Raw genomic sequence first — 25,399 nt, 5'->3', positions numbered from 1 at the left:
CCATTATCACATTTACAGTCTCAACATAACTTTTTCCCAAGCTTTTCCCTAAGGAGTCATCAGATTTTCATCCTCACAGGGAAGAAAAGGATACATCCAGCTATCCATAAGCTAACACGGTATCCTGCTCCAAGCCCATGTAAGTGAATGGTAAAGCGTCAACAGTTTGCCACCTTATGGGAAATTGGTCTGGATATGTATATTGTTAAGAAAAAGCAGGAAACCTACAACTGAGATCAGCTAATGAACATAAATTTCTGGAAACTGCTTATTCAGAACATCTTTACGTTTTCTAGTATCTGTGCTGCAGTACTTAATGTTAAAATGTGGAAAATCTTTATAGTTCAGCAGAAAAAAAACTCCACTGTCCTTTGATAGCAATAGACTGTCATGTACAAACTTTGGGTAAGGACTTCCATTCTGGCATTCTTTACTCAGGTTAGATTAACTCATTAAACTGGCTTTGGCCTTACACTGATTAAGGTCATGGCTAAGTCTTAATATTTTGAAAGTATTATTTCATGGTCATTAAGAGATGCAGAAAATAACTTTGTCAGCATTTATACAGTTATTCTTGTAGGGTGGAATATCTTATCAATCAAACGTCATGAAGTGATTTGCATCTCTCACCAAAAGGTAACGTATTTGTAGGAATCCTTCATTTGCCACTAGAAATTCTGCTATTGCCAGGGACATGTTTGCTTCAGGGATGAGGAGGTAAATTTGAGCTGAACATGGACAGTATTTTTTTCGAACAAGGAGGTGAGAAGGTGATATAGACAACTGCCAAGTCACTGTTCAGACAGGTAAGACGGTATCATTTTATAACCTTTTATTTTAAAAATGTGCAACTTGCATTAACAAAAAGAAAAAACAAAACAAACAAAAAAATTAAAAACCCAGCACCCAAAACCACAAAATTAACCCAAAATGCTCAGCCATGAAAGTTGCAACATACAGATCTTGCAGATTTTTAAGAACAAGCAATTTTTTTAGGAAACATGAGAAGGAACAGACTGTTTTATAGCCAAGTGCTTCATAACTGCATTACTGTAACTTTTTTGGCTGAATGGTGACTGGCTGGAAATCACAGTAATGCCACTACACCAGTAAAGTACAGGACTTGGTAGGTATTTCCTTGGCTCACTGAAGATGGTAGCCTTTTCCTGCAATCCTCTTTGCCACCAGAATCATCCTCTATAGAGTTAAGTTCAAAAAAACTGGCAACAAAATCCAGTTAAGCATCCAGATGAACTTCTTTTCATACGAAAACTTTTAAAAGTAAAATCAGTAGTCATAGGCAATAGTTAAAGTGAGATTGCAGAAGTTGAAAATAGAGCTGCTATATGAAAATACTTCTAATGTTGCTTGAACTGCAACAGCTGTTCAACCACTGGTAATATACATGAAACATAATCCAAAAAAAACAAGTTTAACAAAATTTTCTTTCACTCCCGCACCATGCTTTAAATGCATGTTTTGTAAAAAAATTTACATTGTCATCTGAAAACCACTGTCTTGTCAGGGATTTGACACATGGAAGGCGGCTCAGCCTGACTCAGAAAGAACTGAAATGCAAGTCCCAGCTCAAAGTCAAAAGCACTCCCTCTGCAAGTGTGTGTGTGTGTGTACCTGTTAACTGCTTATAAAATGTAAGTAGTTGTTATAATAAAAATAATAATTATGATACAGAAGTCCCATAGCAAATGCTAATGGCTCTGTGAGTGATGAGGAAAGCAAATGTTCAAGAAAGTATTATGTGAGCAGAAACCAACTTAAATCACCTCGTGATCACAGGATGATCCCAAAAATTAGAAAAGACTGTCTTTGTGTCATCTAATAAACTCATCAGATAATTGATCAGGGGCTTTTGTCTAAAAGATTTTTCCATTAGAAAATGTATTTTTTTGCCATTAAATGCTTAAAGTGTAGCAAAATTCAGCAGAGAGAAAACACTTTGACCAAAGTTTGATAATATTCCAAATAATATTTTCAATACAGAATTTGTTTGAAATGCAATTATCTTGTTAACAGAAGATTTTTAAAACCTTTTTTATTGCTTTACTTCTGTATTTCCTCACAAGTCAGTAGTTATACATAATGTTATATAAAAATGCACATGCGCAAACAATTCAGAAGATACACACTTTAGAAAAAATAAACATTGTAACAAAAATATTTAAGATTCACATTTCAAAGGAAATTTGAAGATATTTGTATTTCTGAACAAAGAAAGTAGAAGCAGATTTTGAGAAGAAGATTAATTTCCATCACTCTTGTGTAAGCTGTTCCTGCAGTTCCCTGAGCTCTCTGTTTCTCAGCACTGCAAACCCACACAGAGGAAAAGAGCAATGTCTGAAAGCCTGTTGATGTTTGAAAACTCATGTATATTCAGTCACCTTTGACTTTCTTATTCACTTTCCATAGGCACTCGTGCATTTTGAGTGTTAGTGTCATGAATACTGGGGAACTAGATGATCACACTGCATCACTCACCTCTCTGGAAGTGTAAGAAATGTCAGCTACAGCTGAAGTACTTGTAAGCAGGGAGATCATGTGAAAAGCTGTTTTTCTTAGGACTTGGGCTTTCTGTAGATCTGATGGCTTTATGCAATTGGCAGTGTTTTGTGACATGTCCAGTCCTCACATGGGGCCTGTGATTCCGTTGGCCAGTGACAAAACAATGGCTCACGTGAGCTGGGTGGGTGTGGGTGACAGACAGTAAACCTTTGTAGGGAAGTTTGGCACATGTGTACCTGGCAGGTCTACTGTAATTAATGATTAAAAAGAGTCACCATACTACTTAGTCAGTAAGGTGTGTATGAGCAGGAAAAATCTGTAAAGTCTTTTTGCCTCCCCCACTCGGCTGAAGCCCCAGTGCATTATAGCTACCACAGGGAGAAGAAATCCTTCAATTGAAATACAATATTCACAACTTGAACAACCTGTTCTTGCTGTATATTTGAAGTTAAGATTCTTTTGTCTGAAATTACTGCATTCAGAAGTGGACCATCACATCTAAACTATTCTTGATGTGTAAGTGTGAACAGTTTTGCAAAGCTAAATAAACTTACCTATTACTCCTTGGACAAAACAGCTGAAAGTAATTTTCCATGTATTTCTGTACTTGCTGGCTGCTGTGTTATACATCGTTGCATTAAGCAATCTAACTTCTGAGATCTTGATGTGTCAATAACCACATACAAGGTAAAAAATGTACCACCACTGCAGTGGGTTGACCCTGGCCAAACTCCCAGCCATACACTCACTCACTCCCCTCTCCCATAGGATAGGAAGAAAACAGAATGTGAAGAGACTCGTGGATTGCGATAATTTTTTTTTTACTAGGGAAAACAAAAGCCACATGCACAAGCAAACCAAGAAGAGGAATTCATTCACTGCTTTCTGCTGGCAGATGGATGTCCTGCTGCTTCCTGGAAAACAGGACCTCAGCAGGCATAAGGGTTGCTGTGGGAGACAAAAACCATGACTTCAAACATCCCTCTTTCGTCCTCTCCCTGAGTATGTGTTGGTCAGTGTGATGTCAAATGGTCTGGGATATTCCTTTCAGCAGTCGGGGTCAGCTCTTCTGGCTACGAGCCCTCTCAGCTTCTTGCCCACTCCCAGCATGCTCTCTGGATGGGAGAGGGAGTAGAGACAAAGCCTTGGTGCTGTGTTCAACCATATTCAACACATTGGTGTGTTATCAAAACAGTTTTAGCTACAAATGCAATATGGGCTGCTATGAAGAATGCTAACTCCACTCCCACCAGACCAAGTACAATCACAGCAAAGGAGCCTTGCTTACCTGCAGTGTGCACACTGCTGATTGTAATGGTGCAACATAGATTCAAGAAAGCAGGAGCCTGCTGCAGAAGCCATCACACTGTCATATCACCATTTCTTCCCAACCATATATTTCCCACTTGTAATATTACACAGTAGCACTGTGACATTTCTTCATGTAAGAAAGAAGCCTGCCTTGAAAATAGCATCCCTTACATACACTCTCTGTGTCTTCCAAAACACAGTCATTTCTTTGGCACGCTGGAACCTCGATCTTTATCTTAATACCAAGCAGCACTCTTGGGATTTCATGAACCTTTGTCAGCAGCATGTGATTAAGAAAGAAAATTAAGCTGGCATTCTGGGGAGACAGAGTATGTCTTGCAGCAGAGCAGCATCTGCAGCAGCTATGATGGCTCTGTGGGCAGGACTTATAAAACGTAGTGTGAAACAGGCAGCTGTCCTGGCAAATGTGAAGTGGAAGGAAGATGCAGCCATCAGTCAAACTGTATTTTTACAGAATATTTTTCCACGCTGCAAGCAGACACATTGGACAAGTAAAATATACCTGAACTGCTGTAGAAATCAATGCAACACTAAACATTACTATGGAAAATACTCCCTCAAGAGTGACAAATGGTCACAGAACTGTCCATTTCAGTGTTTTATTCCTTGTAAAAATTTTGGGCAGTACAAATATAAAATGTTTACCTGCTCGGCCTTGCAGAGCACTCCCATCACAAAGGCAGAAATCATAGTCAATTACAGGACAATACACAGAAATACAATAAGTGTTCCTGTTCATCTTCTCTCTTCCACCTGAAAAACAGTATAGCCAGGAAGGCCCTATATGGTATGATTAAAAAAGGCTAAAACACCTCATTTGAAATGCTTTTCCAGGCTGGAGAGCTGAACTGTAAATTTTAGTGCCCCCTGTTCCTTGACACTGTCTGTCAGTCAGTGACATGCGTGCCTTGTTATTCTAAAGGAGGGTAGAGGGGTTTAAACATATTTGCTCTCCTATTCACTTTCCGTACCTATATTTTGTTTCTTACTGCACTTAACATGTGCAAGATACTAATACATTGCATCTAGGAAAGAAAGTTGAACTTTTACCTCTAAAATAACATATATACCAATTATCAGCTTTAAAAGGTTATTATGAATGGGGAATTTTGTTCACCCTTCTCTCAACACTATACCTACTAGATATGAGACCATTACAAGGGAATAAGTCACTGATCAGCCTACCTGGTTGCCCACAGTTAGCAGTGGGTTCACAACATGTCTTCAAGCCACAGACCTCATATATAACTATGTATGTTTAAGGGTGAGCTTGACCCATTGCTAGTGGTTTACTGCACACCTGCAACTCCTCAGCTGAAAGCCCAAAGTTAAGCTATATCAGATATTTAGAACAGTATAGATTGCAAAGAGAAAGAAGTTAAAGAAATGTTCAAATTTTCTTCACCCCAAGCAAAATTCAATGGTAGGGTTAGAACTGAACTCAGAAGAAAAGCAAGGAACATTAGGTGCAGTCTGAGTGTCTGTACAGATAAATTCTACTGTAGCAACCCAATGAGTAAAGAAGACACTGGAAAACCTCAGATCTATTGTTACAAATTTGTTTCATCTGCCACTGCAGACTTTAAGGCTTAATCTTCATGACAAGTCAAGTTTTAATAGGTGTGGAATCTCTTTATAAATGTACTTTGCTATCACTGGACTTTATACTATGTGTAGAATTGGAAATCAAAAACTATTAAGAGTTAATTTTACTATTCAGTGTCTCATGTGGCAAGAAATTACAGTGAAATTATATTCATGAAGATCATTTGTTGGAAGGAGCAGTCTCACATTAGTTGAGGAACTGAAGTAACAACTTACTGAAGGAATTTCAGTTGCTCTATGACAACACGAACTAAATAGCATAAGCCTTATCAGGAACCAGGAAGTATGATGAATTTAAGGATCTTAATGAAAAATGGTTAACAAATAACTGCTAAGTTGGCAAAAAAAGAACAGTACAGCCAACTAAAAAAAAAAAAAAAAGGAAAAAAAGTGCCCAACACAAACGTCAATCCAAAAAATTAATGAAACAAGAAATTAAACTACTTGAGTAAATACCCTGATGAAGAAAGCTATAGTAGCCATTACTCATTAACTCACTTGTAATAAAAAATAACAATAACCTGCTAATAGCCTTTGCAAGGGGTGGTGATTTTGCAGTTAAGGGACCTTTGCAGGTCAGAATGGCTTTTCCTTGTGCAACTTCACACACACAATCACAGGCAGCTTTCTAACTCAGTCTTTCATGTATGATCTTTTTGATGGCTGCTGTAGTCATGGAGTTACACACTAGGTGGGAAAGACATCCTCCTGTGCTGGTGAAGTTCTCCTGCACTAGCTGAAGTACAGTGTCATCATGCATACTTCAAGCCTCAAATGCACAGGGTCAAATGCCTTTCACTGATGCTTAAATCACCACCTTTTACTCTGAGAGAAAACATAACTCGTTATTGTGGCTCAGTTGACGCACATGAACTTGCTCCTCCCAAGGACTGAGATCTGCCCTGAATCCTGAGTGGGCAGAGCACAACCTCAAAGTGTCTAAATGGCTGAGATAGTGTTTTATTGGTTTCCTCTTGTGCAGCGTTTGTACAACAGGAGGGAATTGACAGCACTCAGTGCAATGGGCTGCATGAGAGCTCTGGATGAAGATATAGTTGCCTCCTTCTCATAGCCAGCCAGTTGTTATGTTTACCCTAGACACATAACACATACTAGGTCTGTGGGCTAGCAGCAAATTTTTTTTTAAATTGCGTTGCAGGACAGAGCTGTGGGTTCACCCACTGATGCTGCTTTTGCAAATTCCTCAGCCTTTCTTGTCCTAAACTCAAACTACTGCACGTCCAACCTCTCCCTCAGAGTGATTGGCAGCTGGTGGTTGATTCTCCAGGATTTTCTCCGTGAACCCTTCAGATGCAGGACGCGCATTGCTACACATCAGACACTTCCTCATGAGCCTTTTCTCAATTTGTGCTTGCCCCTTCTAGAGGTCTAGTCAGTAGACTCACTGGAAACCTCCCAGATGCTCAGGCACTGGGATGCAGCTAAACTTCAGTTCTTGAGGTTCCCAGTTAGCCAGGGACCGCAAGTGGAGGACACAGATATGGCTCATTAGAATAAATGCTGCCTGGGAAAAATCAATTTTACCTGTACTAGCTCAGCCCAAATCATCTGGTCCCAGAAAAACACTTTCAGTACTGAAATCGCTTTTTGATCGAGTGCAAGTTCGCTATTTGCGAGGTGTCACATTGTCCTGGGTTCTGCTGTAACAGATATTTTTCTCCTTCTCTGTAGCTGGTGCAGTGCTGCGTTTCAGCTTTAGTCTGAGAACAATGCTGGTAACACACTGACGTTTTTAGCTGTTGCTCAGGAGCGCTTACCCTGATCAAGGACTTTTCAGTCTCTCATGCTTTGTCCGTGAGGAGGGGCACAAGAAGCAGTGAGGAAGCAGAGCCAGGACACCTGACCCAAACTAGCCAAAGGGGTATTCCATATCACTGCACATCATGCCCAGTATATAAACTGGGGGAGTCATCAGGAAGGCCCAGAACGCTGTTCGCGTCAGGCTGGGTATCAGTTGGCAGCTGGTGAGCAACTGTATTGTGCATCACTTGTGTTTATTGTTTTTTTTTCCTTTTCCCCTTTCGTTTTTATATTCTCTTCCCTTGTTATTTCCCTTATGATTGTTATTATTGGTGGCAGCAGCAGTGGTTTGTGTTATACCTTAGTTACTGGACTGTTCTTATCTCAACCCATGGGAGTTGCATCCTTTCAATTCTCCTCCATATCCCTCTGTGAGCAGGAGGGAGGAAGAAGTTGGGGGAGTAGGCGAGAGGCTGCATGGTTCTGGGTTACAGGCTGGGCTTAAATCACTACACAAATCTTCTCCAATATAACCAGATAAGCCCTTTTTTTCTGGTGATACCCTGTCTTCCTTCACAGATCTTCTACACAGGCTAAACCCTGAAAGCCCTACTTTTTCTCAGTCCTGGAAGAAAGTTCCATGTCCCAGAGTCAGTGGTCTCTGATCTTTGGTCTCTAGCTGTCCATGTTTCCTGTGGTAGTTCCATCTCTTCAGTTAAAAAAAATTCAGTGAAGCCCAACCAACTAGAGACATGATTATCACAGCCATAGTTTACAACTGTCTGATGGCTGTGATGGGTGTCCTCCATCACATACCTGCATAAACAGTCAGAAAACAGTGCATTTGGAGCTGATTCTGCCTTAACTAGTACTTCATAGGAAATAGACTCAATGCAGCTGCTTCTTTTCAGGTAGGCATTAGCAGCACCCTGTGGCTATTGTTCCCCGCTATGCAGGAGGTATAAGGTGCAAGACCTGTGTGTTGTACATCAGCCTTGGATGTCACTAAGGTCCCAGCTACAGAACAGCTGTGCTACAGAATGCAGTGATCCTACTGTGTGGCTGGCACTTTCATGGGAGCATGGTGTCGGGGAAGCAGGACCTGTTCTTTGTGTCCCCTGCCTTTATAACAGGAAGTGGACCTTCTGCAATGCTTCTGCACCATTTCTTGCCCCAGGCACAGGACAATCCTCCAGCAAGTCAGCAAAGACACAACTATCCAGGTGGACCCTATCAGCAGCAGGACCTGCTCTGTGATGACATGGGCAAGACACCAATGAGTCATCTCAGAAGACAGCTGTTTGCTCAGTGGGATGCCTTCCATCCTTTGGGTTATCCAGTGTGAGGTCCCACTCCCTCTGCATGAGCTCAAATAGTTTTCCTGAGCTGTGAAGGAAAGCCACAATGGGCAAGAGATGAGGAATTGGATGCAGAAAGTTGTAGGATTTTGAAAGCACCTTGAATAAATAATTGTGTCTCTTCCTCTGCATCTTTATAAAGTGGAGCCCTTTATAGCATCCGAATTTGATCCACAGCTTTGGACACAAGAATATGCATAGTAGACAGAAATTATATGTAGTAAATTTAGATCAGGAAAAAAGATGCCCAGTTCCTTAACTTACACCCATCTGTTGCAATGTACCTTTGATATAAAACCAATTTCTTAAACACACACGCACTTCCCAGCTTTCTGCTGGATTCAGCTCTTCTACTTCAAATATGAGAAATACTCGTTAAACTCATATAAACTTAAAAAAGAACCTCCAAGAAACTCTGACACTGATGGCGCATGTTCCTAATGAAGAGAAACTCAACTGAGATTGACTAAGATAAAGGATATATGTTGATGTGACCTGACACCAGAAGCATTTCTGTCACAAAGTGAAGGCTTTTTCTGTGCATGGCAGTGTATGCTTACCTCTGTAAAGTTGTTTGTAGCAAGATCTATATGGGAGTTGTCTCATTATTTACTGTGAGAAGACCCCAGAGAAAGACTTGAAGGATAAGCCACAAACTGCTATCTTTAAACTCCTGTACTTGACCTTTTCCTGAGATAGTCCCAACCGTAGGTCTACACACTAGATCTAGTTCCAGTCTCATGCTTAGCTCCCCATCTTATAACTTATTCTTCTGAGCGTCTCATATGATTCTCAAAGATGTTTCAAGACTACACAAAACTGGTTATATTCTTTTTGAAGAAATGTACGTAAGTTCTGTCTTGAATTTCAGCTGGAGATGGAGTTCAAAATAATGTGATTTCCATGATGCCTCTGTAAATACATGCGTGGTACATACAGGTAGGTATGATACACATGACAAACACCTATAAAACTTTCTGCTGCTAGTTAATACCTTGTGTCGAAATAAAAAGCAGTTAGGAAAATCTGCCATTTTATTTTGTAAGTAGACAGGTTTTGGTAAGCCAGGAAACAGCTGTGATCTCCAAGATAAGGAGTTCACACCTGTGGGGTGAACCTTTCAAGGCCTGCCAGTGTAAATCTCATTAGTTCCTTCCAACTGCCTTGTTGCACATCCTTGTTTTCATGGGAAAAGCAAGAAGATGGTGTTGTTTCTGCAGACAGTACTTTGTTGGCTCCAGACACATAAATTAAGTGGTTCACTATAAAGAAAGAATACCTTCATACCTGTTTTGTTCTCTGCCATTGTCAATGGCATGCACACACTAGAGATTATTCTGCTCAAACCCTACTTTCATTTTCCATGCCTAACCTAGAATGGAAATGAAATAGCTCTCTTCCAGCTGATGACTGTATCATCTCAAACAAATGTTTTCAGTTCCAGATCACTGGAAGACACAAACCTCTCAAGAAAATATCTGTGGCTAGTCAATTAAACTAGTCAATCTCTATGACGGCAGGGGCTAGATTGGAGAAAACCAAGGTACCATTAGTGATGGTACTATTGCCATCTCAATGAAGGTAGATTTTCAAAGCATTACCTAGAAGACAGTGGCTTGGTAATGAAGATTCACAGATAGATATCCATGTCTCTTAATAAAGAAAGTAGAAAGTACAGTTACATACCACAATTCAGAGGATGGTCTTGCACAAACAAAAGACAGGAAAAAGCTTGAGACTGCAGCTGGAATGCTTTTATGTGCATGTGCGTGTCTGTTATCAAGAGCTCCTATATATGAATCTTATGTGTGGCCCAATTACACTAGGGATTTGTTCTTCCCCTGTTTAACTGGGTTTTAATGAGGAATCTCTGGAGAAAGAAAAAAGTGACAGATTGTCTGTTAGCTACTCCTTAATCATTCTTTTGGAAAGTATAGAACAGTTCTTTGGAGAGTAGGGAGCACGTTTTTTGGATGACATATTTTCCATACATAAATATTCAGGGAAGAAATTTGAGATGTAAAAGCAACAGGTGACAATGAGTTCATTAAACTGAAATGCCAGTGAGAATCAGAGTGATGACTCTATCCAAGTTAGAAGTAGGTCACTGAAATTACTCGTATCACAGGACTGAACCTGAGGGGGACCTGGATTACTGCCCTCACAAAACAAGGGACTGGAACTTCATTCCATGCCACTTGACAATATGCAGATGTAATCACGCAAAAGTCAGAAGCAACATGCACTGTAATTAATGCTGCGTTTGGCAAAAACCATACAACGAAACAGTAAGATAATTTCTCTTCATTTTCCTTCTTTATTAGATTAAAAAAAAAAAAGTGTACAAAACTAAATCAGATTTACAGGACATACTGTGACTGATATCAACTAGAGATCACTTTTCAGCTGTACCTGTTGGAGGAGCTGACAACCATTCTTATAGGAAGTGGTTTGATCAAACTGAAGTTAAAACTTCCTTGTCAGGCCCCTTGCCCTCTCACATAATGTAGATGTGTCCACAGTCATATTGTTGCTTCAGATGCAGACCCACACAACTATTTAATAAAAAAAGAAAAAAACCTCCTGCAAACATGAAAGAACTCCTGAAGATTAATTCATCCTTCAAGGCTAATGTTCTTTGCTAAACATCCCAATGTGTTCCTCATAATACCTGGACCATTTGTTGATCTTCGTAATTTGATGATGACTCCATGGCAAGATTATATCTGTACATGGATTATAAAACACTCAGTGACAATGAACAGATGTGTGAGAAACTTTACCACGATCAGCCCTATGCATGCTCTTTGATCCTTCCTCAGTGGGGACTTGATTGCATTTTGAGACACATCAATAGATGATTTTTAATCCACCTAGCATGATCCCCATAAATTGCATCATTCAAGTGTTTTAATCAAATTGTCATGCAGGATGTCTTGAAGATGTCAGATGTTGTATCAGTACAGTTACCTGTACCTATAGGTCACAAGACCAATAATCATGTCAAACAAGACTGTTGCCTTTTTTTGACAAGACCTGAATTCAGTGAAAATAGGAGTAACATAAACTTCTATAATTTGTATCATATTAATTCAGAGCTAATTAATATAAACTGAAATATGAAAATATTCTGTTCTGATAAGGTAAAAAATGAATCCAAACAATTAACTTTAATTTTTCTAAATGCAAGCTCATCAAAATAGATGCATCTCACCTGATTGCATCCAGTTTTTCATCTAAATGTATCAGAATATAATTTTTCAGTGGAAGAATGTTTACTCTGAACTCTTTTGTCCAGCTGTGAAACCAAAGTTCTTAATACTAAAAATAACATGGAGGTAAAAGATGATTGAAACAGTTTTCTCACAAGTCTATCATCAGTATCGTCAATACACCGTGCATGGTCCCTCAAGGAAGCAACAAAAATGTTGAACAAGACCGGTCCCAACACCGCTCCCTGAAGGACACCACTCTTTACATGTTTTGGTGCTCTTGCATAGCAGAGCCTGGGCATGAGAAAAGTACCCAGATTCCATATGGAGTGCTGTTATTAACATTGTCCTTTCTTGCAATTTATTTCTACACTTGCAATGAAAAGCCTTGAATAATCCAGGCCCTAGGACAATGAGAAGAGCATGCAGCAAGCTCACTGCCCCGGACTTCAAGAGGGCAGACTTTGGCCTCTTCAGGAACCTGCTTAGTAAGGTTCTATGGGATATAGCCCTAGAGGGCAGGGGTGCCCAAGACTCTTGGTTGATATTCAAGGATCACCTGCTACAAACTCAGGAGTGTTGCATCCCAGCTAGAAGGAAGTGCAGCAGGAGGGCCAGGAGACCTCCATAGATGGATAAGGAGCTGCTGAGGAAACTTAGAGGGGAAAAAAGAGGCTTATAAAAGGTGGAAGCAAGGACAGGCAGTCTGGGAAGAATACAGGGATGTTGTCCAGGAAGCTAGGGACCAGGTTAGGAAAGCTAAGGCCCAGTTAGAATTAAACTTGGCTAGGGGTATAAAGGATAACAGGAAGGGATTCTACAGGTACATTGCAAATGAAAGGCAGACTAGGGACAATGTGGGTCCCTCTCTGAAAGCTATTGGGAGAACTGGCTACCCTGGATTTGGAGAAGGCTGAGGTTCTTAATGACTTCCTTGCCTCAGTCTTCACTGGCAAATGCTCTGACAACACCACCCAAGTCTTGGAAGTCAGGGACTGTGAGAATGAAGACCTTGGGCCCACTGTAGGGGAGGATCTGGTTGGAGACCATGTTAAGAACCTGAATGTGCACAAGTCCATGGGTCCTGATGAAATCCATCCGCGGGTCCTGAAGGAGCTGGCAAATGAAGTTGCTAAGCCACTGTCCGTCATATTTGAAAGATCATGGCAGTCAGGTGAAGTTCCTGATGACTGGAAAAAGGGAAATATAACCCCTATTTTCAAGAAAGGGGAAAATGGATGACCCAGAGAACTACAGAGCAGTCAGTCTCACCTCTGTGCCTGGCAATATCTTGGAGCAGACTCTCCTGGTAGGCATGCTAAGGCATATGAAAATCAACAAGGTGCTTGGTGACAGCCAGCATGGCTTCACTAAGGGGAAATCCTGCCTGACCAATTTGGTGGCTTCCTATGATGGGGCTACGGAACTGATGGACAGGGGTAGAGCAGTTGATGTCATCTATCTGGACTTGTGCAAAGGGTTCAACACTGTCCCACATGACATCCTTGTCTCTAAATTGGAGAGACATCAATTTGATGGATGGACCACTCGGTGGATAAAGAACTGGCTGGGTGGCCACACACAGAGAGTTGTGGTCAATGGCTCAGTGTCCAGCTGGAGACCAGTAATGAGCGGTGTCCCTCAGGGATTGGTGTTGGGACCGGGATTGAGTGCGCCCTCAGCAAGTTTGCTGATGACACCAAGCTGTGTGGTTTGGTTGATACGCTGGAGGGAAGGAATGCCATCCAGAGGGACCTTGACACGCTTGTGAGGTGGGCTGATGCCAACTTCATGAAGTTTAACCATGCCAAGTGCAAGGTTCTACACCTGGGTCGGAGCAATCCCAGGCACAGCTACAGATTGGGCAGAGAAGAGATTCAGAGCAGCCCTGCGGAGAAGGACTTGGGGGTGTTGGTTGATCAGAAAATGAACATGAGCTGGCTGCAGTGTGCTCTTGCAGCCCAGAAAGCCAACCGTATCCTGGGCTGCATTAACAGGAGCATGACCAGCAGGTCAAGCGAGGTCATCTTGCCCCTCTACTCTGCTCTTGTGAGTCCTCACTTGGAGTATTGTGGGCAGTTCTGGTGTCCTCAACATAAAAAAGACATGGAACTGTTGGAACAAGTGCAGAGAAGGGCCACAAGGATGATCAGGGGACTGTTGCACCTCCTGTATGAAGACAGGCTGAGAAAGTTGGGGCTGTTCAGCCTGGAGAAGAGAAGGCTGTGTGGAGACCTCATAGCAGCCTTCCAGTATCTGAAGGGGGCCTATAGGGATGCTGGGGAGGGACTCTTCATTAAGGACTGTAGTGATAGGACGAGGGATAACGGGTTAAAACATAAACAAGGAAAGTTTAGATTAGATATAAGGAGGAAATTCTTTCCTGTTAGGGTGGTGAGGCACTGGAGTAGGTTGCTCAGGGAGGTTGTGAACGCTCCATCCCTGGCAGTGTTCAAGACCAGGTTGGACGAAGCCTTGGGTGAGATGGTTTAGTGTGAGGTGTCCCTGCCCAAGGCAGGGGGGTTGGAACTAGATGATCTTGCGGTCCTTTCCAGCCCTAACTATTCTATGATTCTATGATTCTACATTCAGCCTTGGTTAATAAGAATCTTGTTTATTTTTGCCCCTGAAACCTGTGCCAGGATAGGACAACAAGGCAGAGGAGGAGGAATTGAGAAAGTTACTAAAGTGAGATAACGAATCCAAATAAACAAGCACACAGCCCTCCAGACATATTTTAAAAACTTACCTGGTTTCCACACAACAACAATCTGATTTAGAAAACAGAGTTTCAATTCTACAGGCATGAAGCAGCCTGGCAAAGAGAAAGGGAAAGACCAGACAGTCCTAGGCAATAAGTGGGACGTTAGGCACGAGCATAAAGCTGCCAGCACAAGTCTGGAGCCTTAGCATACAAAATCATTCTTGCTCTTACCATCTTTCAGTCACAGCACTCAGTGCACAGAACAGTTCAGATTTCTTCAGTGTTTGAAAGAAAATCTCTGTTTCTTTCAGCCAGAGAAACTAATACACTAGTACACTAGCAAGCAAAAGGCTGATTCCTCCTAGATAAAGGGATTTCATATATATATTCAAAACCCCCAAACCAGATAACTGGCCTTCCTGCCTTGTGGCCAGACAGGAAATATGTAACCAAATGAATGAGATCTATAAAGGTATTTCTGGTAGTGCCTGCCTAGGAATAACCAGCTGTCACTGGCCCCAGATCCGAGGTGCTAAACCTGTTTTGCTGGTGCTTTACTTTCAGCTCAATCACCTTCACAGGGCTGTGGAGCTCTGAATTGGTGCGGGCTTGTTTTACTCACCCACATTTGTTCAAAAACTAATCTGTGAAAGAGTAACTTGTCCTTGCAAGCTTACTAGAAGCTCAGATCCATGGTGCAGGTCATGAGGGAAGTATTACTGCTGTGCTCCATGACTCCGACACTGAGTAGAAATGTGCTTTGGGTCCTCGCACCTCATCTGTGTGAGATTTGTGTTGTGGGTTGAATTGATGGGGCATAGAGCCATAGGTGTTCATAACTGCGGTCTCCCCTGCCTTTCCTTCAGGCCAACCCTCTGAGGTTCTTTTCAGCATGACCATAAGCCAGCGTCCTGAGAGATGCCCACCCACTGCTTGCTGGCTCAAGCTGCTGCCAGCACTGGCACTGCACCAGTGGGAGCTTGGTGTCACTATACAGCATCTACAATGTCACTGTATGGAGGGGATTAACAGAGAGTGTAGGGTGGGTGGGATTCAGCAGCAGGTATGACATCTCCCTCAAAGTGAGCATTTTTGCTGGGAGGGGTCTTCTAATACTTATATTTGTGTTGAAACTGATGCAAACACACTATTTCCCTGTTACTTGCACACATTAATCTACATCAATTAAAACAGCATTTTAGCATAATATTTTACAGGTCTAAATTAAGATTCAACTTAAACTAAACAGTCAACAGTAGTGGGCTCTTGGTCCATGCCAGTATTCCCTGGCTGAAGGGCAGCTGAATCTGGCAGTTCACTGATGGGGCACAGTTTGCCTGTTTCCCACTCTGCACATAAGACATGGAGGTAATGAAGGGTGATAACACTTCGGCATAAAGCCAGGGACAGCCTACAGGCCCTATCTCCCATTGCAGCAGGGAGGGAGCACTGAAAAGCAGCTCCAAGAGTGGGCAGAGGTTTGCTGCCTGCTCCCGCTGGATGCAGCCCAGAGATTCCTGACACATGAGCCCACAGAGACCGCCTGCGAAGGGCTCCCCGGGAAGCTGTGCCCCACTGCACCAGGCCTCTGGTCTATTTAAGGCTCCTCTGGCTTAGCAAATCCTTTGATTCCACCTTTGTAGGCAAGCCAGGCTAGCAGTTTATTATAGTCATCATAGCCTGTGCAGGGTTACATTCTGCTTACCTTCTGTTAGCTTTGGATTTCATGGCTGCGCTAAATAAACTTTGCTGATTTTGAAATAGCTGAAATAGCTGACTTACATAAGGACATATTCATTGTCATACATCCCTGCCAATAAATAACCAACCTGCTGACCTCAAAGGAGATGGACACAGCAGCATGAACATTGTTTCCAGTAACACTGCCTGGAAATTTTCCAGGTGATACTTTTTTTTTCCTTCAGAAAACACTGATGTGATAATATGAAAAAGCCAGGAGAGAAATACTTGGTCATTGGTTATAGCTTTCAATGGAAAACTGCAGAACCAGTGGCTTCTTATACGATAGGCCTGTATGATTTATGCTGTGTTATGCCCTTACCTAAAAGTTAAATGATAAAGAAGTCAGACCAAGATGTCTAAGTCTAGCCAAAATAAGGCACAGAGACCTTTTATACATAGAATATTTCATTTAAAGGCATTCTTAGCAGAATGAAACCAGACACCAGCACAGCTAAGGCTGTGCCAACAGATGGCGAGATCCTAACCTTCCCCTCTTTCCCATCCATTCTGCTCCAGGTATGCTAATGCCCGCTGCTATGTCATCTTACGTCCAAGTTAGTGAACTCAGACTTATATTCAAAATACAGGATAGAATTACCTCTAAAAATCTGACTTTAGGTGCCTAAAAGTTGAATATTCAATATTGTGACAACTTGTAGAAATGCTGCTGATTTTATCCAAGCTCATATTCATTATGAAAGTTAATATGTACTTGAGATTAAAGGAAATAATATATTTTAAAAAGTTAACACTTAAAAGAACTAAAAAATAGTTTTTTTTCATGCTGGTTGGTAGTTCATTTATTTCACTGTGTAAATGTGGCACAATCCATCCCCTTTCTTGTAAATGCAGAAGATGTAATAAGATGCTTCAGATTTGCATGGGCTTTTCTTTTGTAATTTGCAGTTACTGTGTTGCTCCTACAAAACTCCAGACCGATTTTTAATAATGTCTTCAATAGACTATCTATCTTCATTAATATTTGTCTCTTTTTTCTCATAAAAGTGTAAAAGAGCTTGAAAGACAAAACATCCAATTTGCAAGACAGCAAGACAAAACCATGTTGACCCTACAGATAATTGCCAGGCTGAAAAATCCAGAAAGTATGGCAACTAAACTCAGTACCAGAGGGCTCTGATTATTCACCATAACAATCTTAGTTGTCTTGTATTTTTAAGATCTAGACATGAAAAGCAACTTGATTTCTACCTTTATCCTCAGCTGTGTGAAATGAGTGGCTTTGCACTTGCTGAACACAGGGTCTTGTTAACTTTCACATTTCCTTTCTTTGACCCAATCCCCAATTAGCAGTGGATAATAAATATTTGCATTTGAAATTGATAACTTGGTCTGCTGTTCTGAGGAAGGGGAAAGATAATTAGTTGCATTTCTGTCTTTTAAAGGAAAAGGATTTTAGTGTAACCTCAGAGCTGGAAATCTGAAAACTTAAGGCAATACACAAATTTAGCTCCACAGGGGCAATCCCAGTTACATTGAGTGCACAAGGGGCTATACTCCAGTGGACCTTGGTGTTTCCAAGCCATGTGAAGGATGGCTCATGTCCAGTGAGGTTAGCTTCCTTGGCATCCATCTTGCCGTGCCCCACACCATCACAGGGGACCTGCCATGTCTTCTCCTTTTCTTTTTAGTTTCTTCCTCAGTTCGCCCCTGGGGAGAACAGATCAGATCTTCAGCTTGTGTCACAGAGAGGAGCAAATGCATAAAAATGATTTGCACCGTGAAATCTGCTTTGATGAAAGTCTGGCCCATTAGATCTGAAGTGGCTCCTTTACGGCTTTATCTGGGCAAAATCATGAGTACCTCAAAGACAGTTTCATCATTAGGTCTCAGCTGCCTGGGTTTAAAATAAGCTCCATGTTATTACACTAATCAATTATTTTTCTCTTTTAATTCCAGTGTGTCTGCACAAAGCACACAATAAAATATGGACAGAAGGAATTGCAAGATGAGATAAGACAGAGGCTTGAACATTTTTCAAATTAACCCAATTGCTTTCTGTCATTTGAGGAGATAACATGCTTTTTCCTCTTGTGACTAATGAAACCAAGGCCTCAGAATTCCCCAGAACAGGAGGGTGTGCTTGGCCCCAGCTCTGCTCCTTTTGCGATTGCATGGGACAAGCAGAGCACCCCAAATGGGGCCCCCTACACTTGCCAATGGGAAGCCGGGGCAGACATACCCATAGGCAGGTATACCTGTTTCCACTGCCCAGCCACAAGAGTAACATGCCAACTCTCTTTCCTGACCATATCCTAAGGGCAGAGGTTTCCACCCACAAAAGTGAACATTTCTTCATCCTGGTGAAGCCCAACCAAGCACTGAGCTCAATCAGAGCCATCAGCTACATGTGGTCCCAAATCTTTCAAGCCTATAAATCTTCCAAACACCCGCATTATTTTTTTCCAGGGCATATGGTACATCAGAGTTTAAATTGTATTCATACAAGTTTTCTCTCATCTGCCCAATGCCTGTATATGGCCTACAGCATTTAAAAATGCTTCGGGGCTTACGTATTGTCAACAGCACAGTGAGCCAGGATTTGTACCACAAGGGTTAAGCTGTCATTCAGGCATCTGAGAATGGTAGATTGAGCAGAGTGACATCTTGTGAGGACCTTCAGGGGCCTAAGGGATTTAACAGGAAATGGTGAACATCTTCTGGGAGCAGAATGGAAGAAATCATGAATAGTTTAGATTTGTTTTTATAAATCAAATGGAAAAAAGAAAATAGTCCAAGATCACATTTGTTGTTATTCATGGATATTTCACCTTCTTTCATTATAACCTTTTTTAGCTCTTTTAAGTACTTAGCAGCCTCCTGCTACTATGTGTTATGTGCTGTGGCATTAACTGTTGCTTCAGAAATCTGGAATTAGGGTCACTACATAAGGAAAACAAGGTCTGGGAAATCAGATATAATTCCACCTGAAGGCCCATTTGAAGCCAATACCTGGATGAAATTTATCTGTTGCCTATGCACAAGGCCCAAGCATCTACATATGCAGTTATCCAGACAATGTGCACAAGTGAAACAGCACAGAACACTTGTGCAAGCTGTTTCTGAAGCCACGTTCCTGTAAACAGAGCACATATACCCTCATCCACTGGGGGCAAAGCACACTGCTTGATTCTAAGAATGTGAGTAATTCCCATTGCCTTTGCATGGTGCACCTGGGCAGATGAGCTGTCTGTGCTTTAGAAAAGCCTTCAATAAATTTTACTTGATTTCAGCAGGACTGCACATGCTCCATATTAGATCTCTGCTTTAAGTACTTTGCTAGAGTCCTTCACTCCCAAGACTGCCTCTACTTTCTTTTTTTTTCCTAGAACTGTGAGCAATTTACACAAAAGTCTTCATCATTTTTAATTATTTGTGGCTGAAAGGACAAAAGAAAAATGAACATGCTGAAGCTGCTTGTGAGAAGGGCTTAAGGCAAGAGGGACAAAAAGATGGTGCTAAGTGTATAAGGCACAGTGATGTTAGACTTCTGACAGTGGACCTTCATGCCACTTTCACCCTAGCTGCTCTTGCCCTTAGAATTCAGATGCTCATAAGGTGGAGACTACAAGCACAGGGTTTGGGGAAGGACAAGATGACACAGCAGGCTCAGAGACTAGGCTTGCAGCAGCAGTAACCAGCAGCAAGGGTCCCTGCTGCTTCCCTGCAGAAAGCAGCGTATTTAGGTGATGCAGAAGCAAAGCAGCTCTTTTCAAAGTGACTGGTTTAGTCCTGCTCTGCACAGACCTAGGCAGCCCTCAGCCTCCATCCTGGCAGCACAGCCTGCCAGCTGGGACCTTAGGGGCACTGAAAGATGACTTCTTTCATTATACACACATATATCATCTTGCGTTGACTACAGATCCTAGCTCAGTGACTGCACACAAGAGGATAGTTTGCAAGGTCTCTACCAACAAGCAACACTTTCTTCAGGGCACAGATGTTGACATTTGCTTTTCAACACCTCCCTGTAACTTTACACACACGGTATGGGTTTATTTTGAATCAACCTATCACAGCATATAGTTTATAGGTCTCCTCAGACCCACTTCCAAGAAAGGACTCGGACTGTGTCACCCCACACCACTACCACCTCTACTCCATGCCTGCTAAGGTTGTTGTGCCTCAAGTCAAGCAGGAAGAGTATGTGCTGGTAGAGCTCACCCTCTGCACTGGGATGGACCACCATGAAAGCCAGGCACACTCCCTGCAAAATTCCCCTAAAGCACATTGACTCACTTTCCACATAGTTGCAAAAAGTATGAAATACTACTCTTGGTTCAGCCATAGTACCTTCCCCCCCACTGCACCACCTCTCTAATGAGTTTTTCAAACTAGCCAACCTGTATGGCTTTAAGACTGCTCTATTTAGGTGAAATGGGTAGATTTATACCTACCTTTGAAGACAAAGAAAAACACCTGAGGACTTCCAGAGCAGCCTGTCAATTTCCTGACTGGGAAAGGAAAGTACCCAGCTGTAGGCTTCTGCACACCTTCCTGTAACTATCTGCATGCTTTGGAGATAGGCCTCAGGCTACACATAAGGTCAAGGTTTTGGCTTGTGCTCTTGAGGGACAAGGTGTCTAGTCTTAAGGACTTGGTGGTACCCCTCAAAACACAGCAAGCAAAGTTGGTTTTCCTATGTCTGGACACAGGTTTTTGCAGTATTTTGTTATATTGAGAAAGGCACTGTATTCTGTACTCAGAGATAAAGATACCTGTGTATTTCCATGTTTCTGAGAACTGGAGGGATGAGAGAGGAGAAAAAATGTTCCAAACATGCTCTCAGAATGCACGAACTTTAAACACCAAATGATTTTTGCTGAGGTAATTTCAAAGCAAGCTGCGTAATTTCGCATCTTTTAGTCATGTTCATGACTATTTAGGGCTGTTGTGCTCATAGAGAAGGTGGAACTAAAGAAAAGAACAATCACCAGTATAGAAACACACTGAAAAATAGGACCAGCCCCTTGCCTTATTTATCCTGAAACAATCCAGTCATTCATTAGAGATGCTGGACTACCTCCCCCATCATTGCCTAATCAGAGCTACCACCATACCCTCTCTCCTGCAAAAGGGGAGGCAGCCCTCTGAATTTGACTAGGCATCAACTCAGTGGGCACTTGCAGTGCCACCTACAATAAACCCCAAGGATAAAGTTGTGAGTGTCAAGGCAGAGCTCTGCAATGATTCAGGACATTTGATCTTTGGTTGGGGCAAACCATGGTCAGTGACACTAGAGAGAGAAGATGCTTTACACGGTCTGTACATACGTCAGCCCTGGGGTCCCAGCAGGCCCCCTGCAACTCTGATGCTCCAGCTGTCATCTGCTCCCAGGCTGGCATGGAGTGATGGCAGGCTGAGCATCTGGTTCTCGACATTCATGCTGGGTTTCCATAGCTGCTTTCCGTAAACAGTATGATCTTTATTTCTATAGTGCACATGTATTCTTCTCTGAGATCCCTGTTTCCATCTCTTGTCTAGCCCCTCCACCCTTCCTTATGCTGTACCACAGTCTTTTTCTCCACCATCTGGTACAAGGAGCTCATTTGTCAAAGGGACAAGATCTTTGAGAATGTAAAGGAAGAAGCCCATCAACACTGCTTTCATCTCACCATGTTCGTTGGAGGTGAGCCAGGTGTCGGCCAGCCATGGTGAACTTTGCAGGGCCGGTTTGTTTAAGTACATTATAAAATAGATGTTCGTCAAGGGCACAGTGCCCTCACGTCAATGGAAAAAGAACCACCCTGGAACGAAACCAGATATTTCAGAATGCCACTTCTGCCAGCCAAGGCAGCCACCTGCCTGGGGCACTCCAGGTGCAAGGGGACCACACTCAACCCCTGGCTACCACTGAGAGCAGGGACAGTGCCAAATTGCTGCTGGTGTATATAGCTGAAGCAGAACACAGAGAGAGGCAGCACCAGGTTGACCGCGCTGGAGTTGACCCCAGCTATCGCAGCATCTGCACTTGCTACCACACCAGCTCCCTCGTCCTGCAGCCTTGCTCTGCATCTGGACTGATAATTTTGAGGGGCACTGAAAGAAATGCAAGTCTTTGTTCCTCTTGATGGTATAAGGCCTGGGTGCGTTGTGGAGTTAAACCCCACACTCCCTACCCTGAGTACAGAACCCCACATAGGAGGCATCACAGATGAGCACTTGAAAACTTCAACCCAACCACCTCCAAGGGCACTGCATGCAGTGGGGAAGCAGGGGATTGTTTTATAACTGCAAACCACTGTAATGGTCTGCACAGGAAGAGCAGAGCACTCACTTCGTCACTGCGTGCTCTGATGCAACGATTTACTTTCTTGGTTTTCCCCCAGATTCCTTGTGTGTCCTGTGCCTTTCCCTGGCAGCAAGGCAAGGCCAAAGGATCAGAAAAAGGTACATTTTAAGGAAGCACAGAACTGCATCTGGCAGACCACACCAGAAGAGACTGCACTGAGGAAAGCAAAGCACTGCAGTGCACATTGCTCATCAGCATGGACTGGCCAGGTGATTCACTGCTCTGGCCAAATGACAGCCAGAGCTACAGTCAAACTATCATGGAATGACATGGACTGTGCTTGCACCACACCTTCAGAAAAGTTATATATCAGCATGAGTATTCTCCCCATATCTTTGCATTCACCCAAAGCTGAACTGTTTCAGCACTAACAGATTCTTAGTAGAAGCATGAGGGAGGAGGAGAGATTCGGGAAAATGTAGGAGCTCTAGAAGTGATATAAACCAGCCTTCCTATAAAGTAAGGTAGTGAAAATCTAGGCAGAACTTTAAATAAAAGCCTTACATTAATCAAGAGAGAAGGCAGGGAGGCTTCCAGCTCTCCATCGAGAAAAGGCATGAGTTTCCAGTCCACATGGTGTCTGTAAATGTTTAATGCTCTGCTGTTTAGAACTGATTATTCCAGACACAGACATCAGATCAATGCACTTTCTCATGTTTTATGGTAAGCAGAAAATACTGTGACAAATTTCACAGCTCTGAGTCAGTGGGGAATGGATAAATGGAGAATGGAGGGAATTTGTTATAGGGTTGATGGTGGTCATATTGCCCCTTTAGAGTTTGGGGGATCCCATGTGGGAAGACCTGGCTGGTACTTTGGCAGCAACAAGGAGTCAGTGCATCAGCAGCCACTGTCCCATGCTGTGTCCCACTCCTGTATGCAATGACAACTGTGCCACTGCCCAGAAACTTTAAGAGAGGGCCTTTCCCCATCCTCTCTATGCAGTGCCGAACGCAGCATGCATTGCCTATTCTTTGCCCTCCCGACCTCTGAAGAAGGATTATTCAGTTCTTATTGTCAGTGGCTGAATGGAAGAGCTATGCAGTAGGTCTGAGTCACAGAGACGTGATGAAAACAAGCTGGAGAATTTAAATGCCAGCTGCTGTCTGATGCCAAGTCAAAATTAATCAGGCTGCTTGATCACTGTTGTGATTGCTAACAGAGAAGTGTATGTATATTAACTTGGTTTCCTCTCTATTGTCCAACCTGCCCTGGGGTTGTATAATTTACAGGTAATTAAGTTCAGCAAAGGTTACTGAAAAACAGAAAAGGATGCCAACCTAACTCTCTTTTATTCATCTGCCAATGAGACTATGGTATAATTTACCATTTAGCTTTGGAAATCTCTTCTATAGATTCATGATAAAGGGAATTTTAACAGTGCCTAAACCAAAGAGATCCTTCCCATCCCTTGGAAGGAATTGTATCAGACTAAAAATCACTTAGGAAAATTACTTCTGCCAGTAACAGGCCATTTAATTCTAAGACTTCACAACATAAGTCTTTACAGAGCTCTAACCCTCATAGAAGCCAAGTAGGAGTATGCGATTTTGGGTGCACAGAAAATTTGCCTAGATAGGGCACTAGAGGGAGAGAGAAGGAATAATCTTCTTCCTGCTGCTAAATATTAATCTTTATGCTACACAGATTCTGGGCTAACGTTTAGATCCACACTGATCTGCAAGAGCTCTCTCCAAAGATGTTATGATGCAGCATATTTATGGAGTAAGGCTACTTGGGCATTAGGTGGCTTTCTGGCCAGAAAGTTTTCAAAGTTAGAATAGTTGTTTCCTTAACAAACCAAAAACAAACAAACAAAAAGATAATTTAAAACATATTCTTTTGCAAGAAAAATGTATTCCAAACTCTGTAAGAAACATAACCATGAATGTCCTCCTGGATTTTGAAGTTAGACAGCTAACTGATTTTTTGTGTGATTGTAAAAATCGCTGATGTTTGGTTCTCAAAATTAACTAAATATTCAAAACCAGGTGTAATAAGGTAAAGATATTAGTTAGGTGCTCTGATCCTGACAAAGAGCACCACAATGCATAAAGGAAGACCAGCTTTCCATCTGAATCTCCATCTCTTTTTCAGGAGAATGTAAAGCACCCACACTTACAACGTTAGAGTTTCATCCTCCCCGGTATGCTTTCTGTCAGTGACTGTTGGCAGCTGCTAATGGAAAACATGATCCTTGTTGAGTTTTTTACCTCAGTCCAGCCATCAGTGGTTTGATGATTTCCTGAGCCAGATGTCACACCAAGGCCATCAGCTTCAATAGCTCTTGATGGAACCTTCCACCTTATTAGGTGTTTTGGGTTTTTTTACCTTTTATACACCTGGGCCATAAGACATCCTGCGGCAATGAGTTCTGCTCATGTGCTGCATAAAAAAGTACCGCCTTGCCATCAATTTCATAAGTTTGTTTTGGGGTTTTGTTCTTTGTGGTTTTTTTCACAGTGATTTCATTGACCTTGTTTTTCAAGTGGTGCAAAAATTTTAACTAGAAATGTGTACTAAAGATTCTTCTTAGCAACATCAAGGCCTGATTGAGATAAATTAGAAAATGTTCACATAAGATGGGGTTCTGCCAATTTAAAAAATATTTTCTTCATTACTTCCACAATTCTTCTTTTGTTTAATTCGCCTTGTGCACAGAAAGACTACAGGCTTACTGCCTCTCAAGCTATTCCTCATAGCCCAGTGCAGTTGCACAGACCTCCTGTGCTGGGCGAGTTGCACCTTTGTGAACAAGAATGTCACTTCTAGGGCCTGAAGTACGCCTCCAAAAAAATATTTTTCATTCCACTGAAGATAAATAATTTTAGAATGATGCCGTGAAAACCAATGG

General features: G+C 42.2%; 1 long non-coding RNA gene across 1 annotated transcript in view; it reads left to right on the top strand.

The window, feature by feature from the left end:
• The window catches only part of LOC133280844 (uncharacterized), a 54,384-nt gene that overhangs the window by 24,345 nt on the left and 4,640 nt on the right, over nucleotides 1-25,399 (top strand). The window contains exon 2 of the long non-coding RNA XR_009747302.1: nucleotides 22,583-22,754. This is a non-coding gene — a long non-coding RNA (uncharacterized LOC133280844). The remainder of the gene's footprint in view (nucleotides 1-22,582; nucleotides 22,755-25,399) is intronic.

This window comes from Pezoporus flaviventris, unplaced genomic scaffold, assembly GCF_033815535.1.
Source record: "Pezoporus flaviventris isolate CSIRO_AGI_PZ_B2104156 unplaced genomic scaffold, CSIRO_AGI_Pfla_v1 ptg000090l, whole genome shotgun sequence".
NCBI classification, from domain to species: Eukaryota; Metazoa; Chordata; class Aves; order Psittaciformes; family Psittacidae; genus Pezoporus; species Pezoporus flaviventris.
This window is presented reverse-complemented; position numbering and strand designations above follow the sequence as displayed.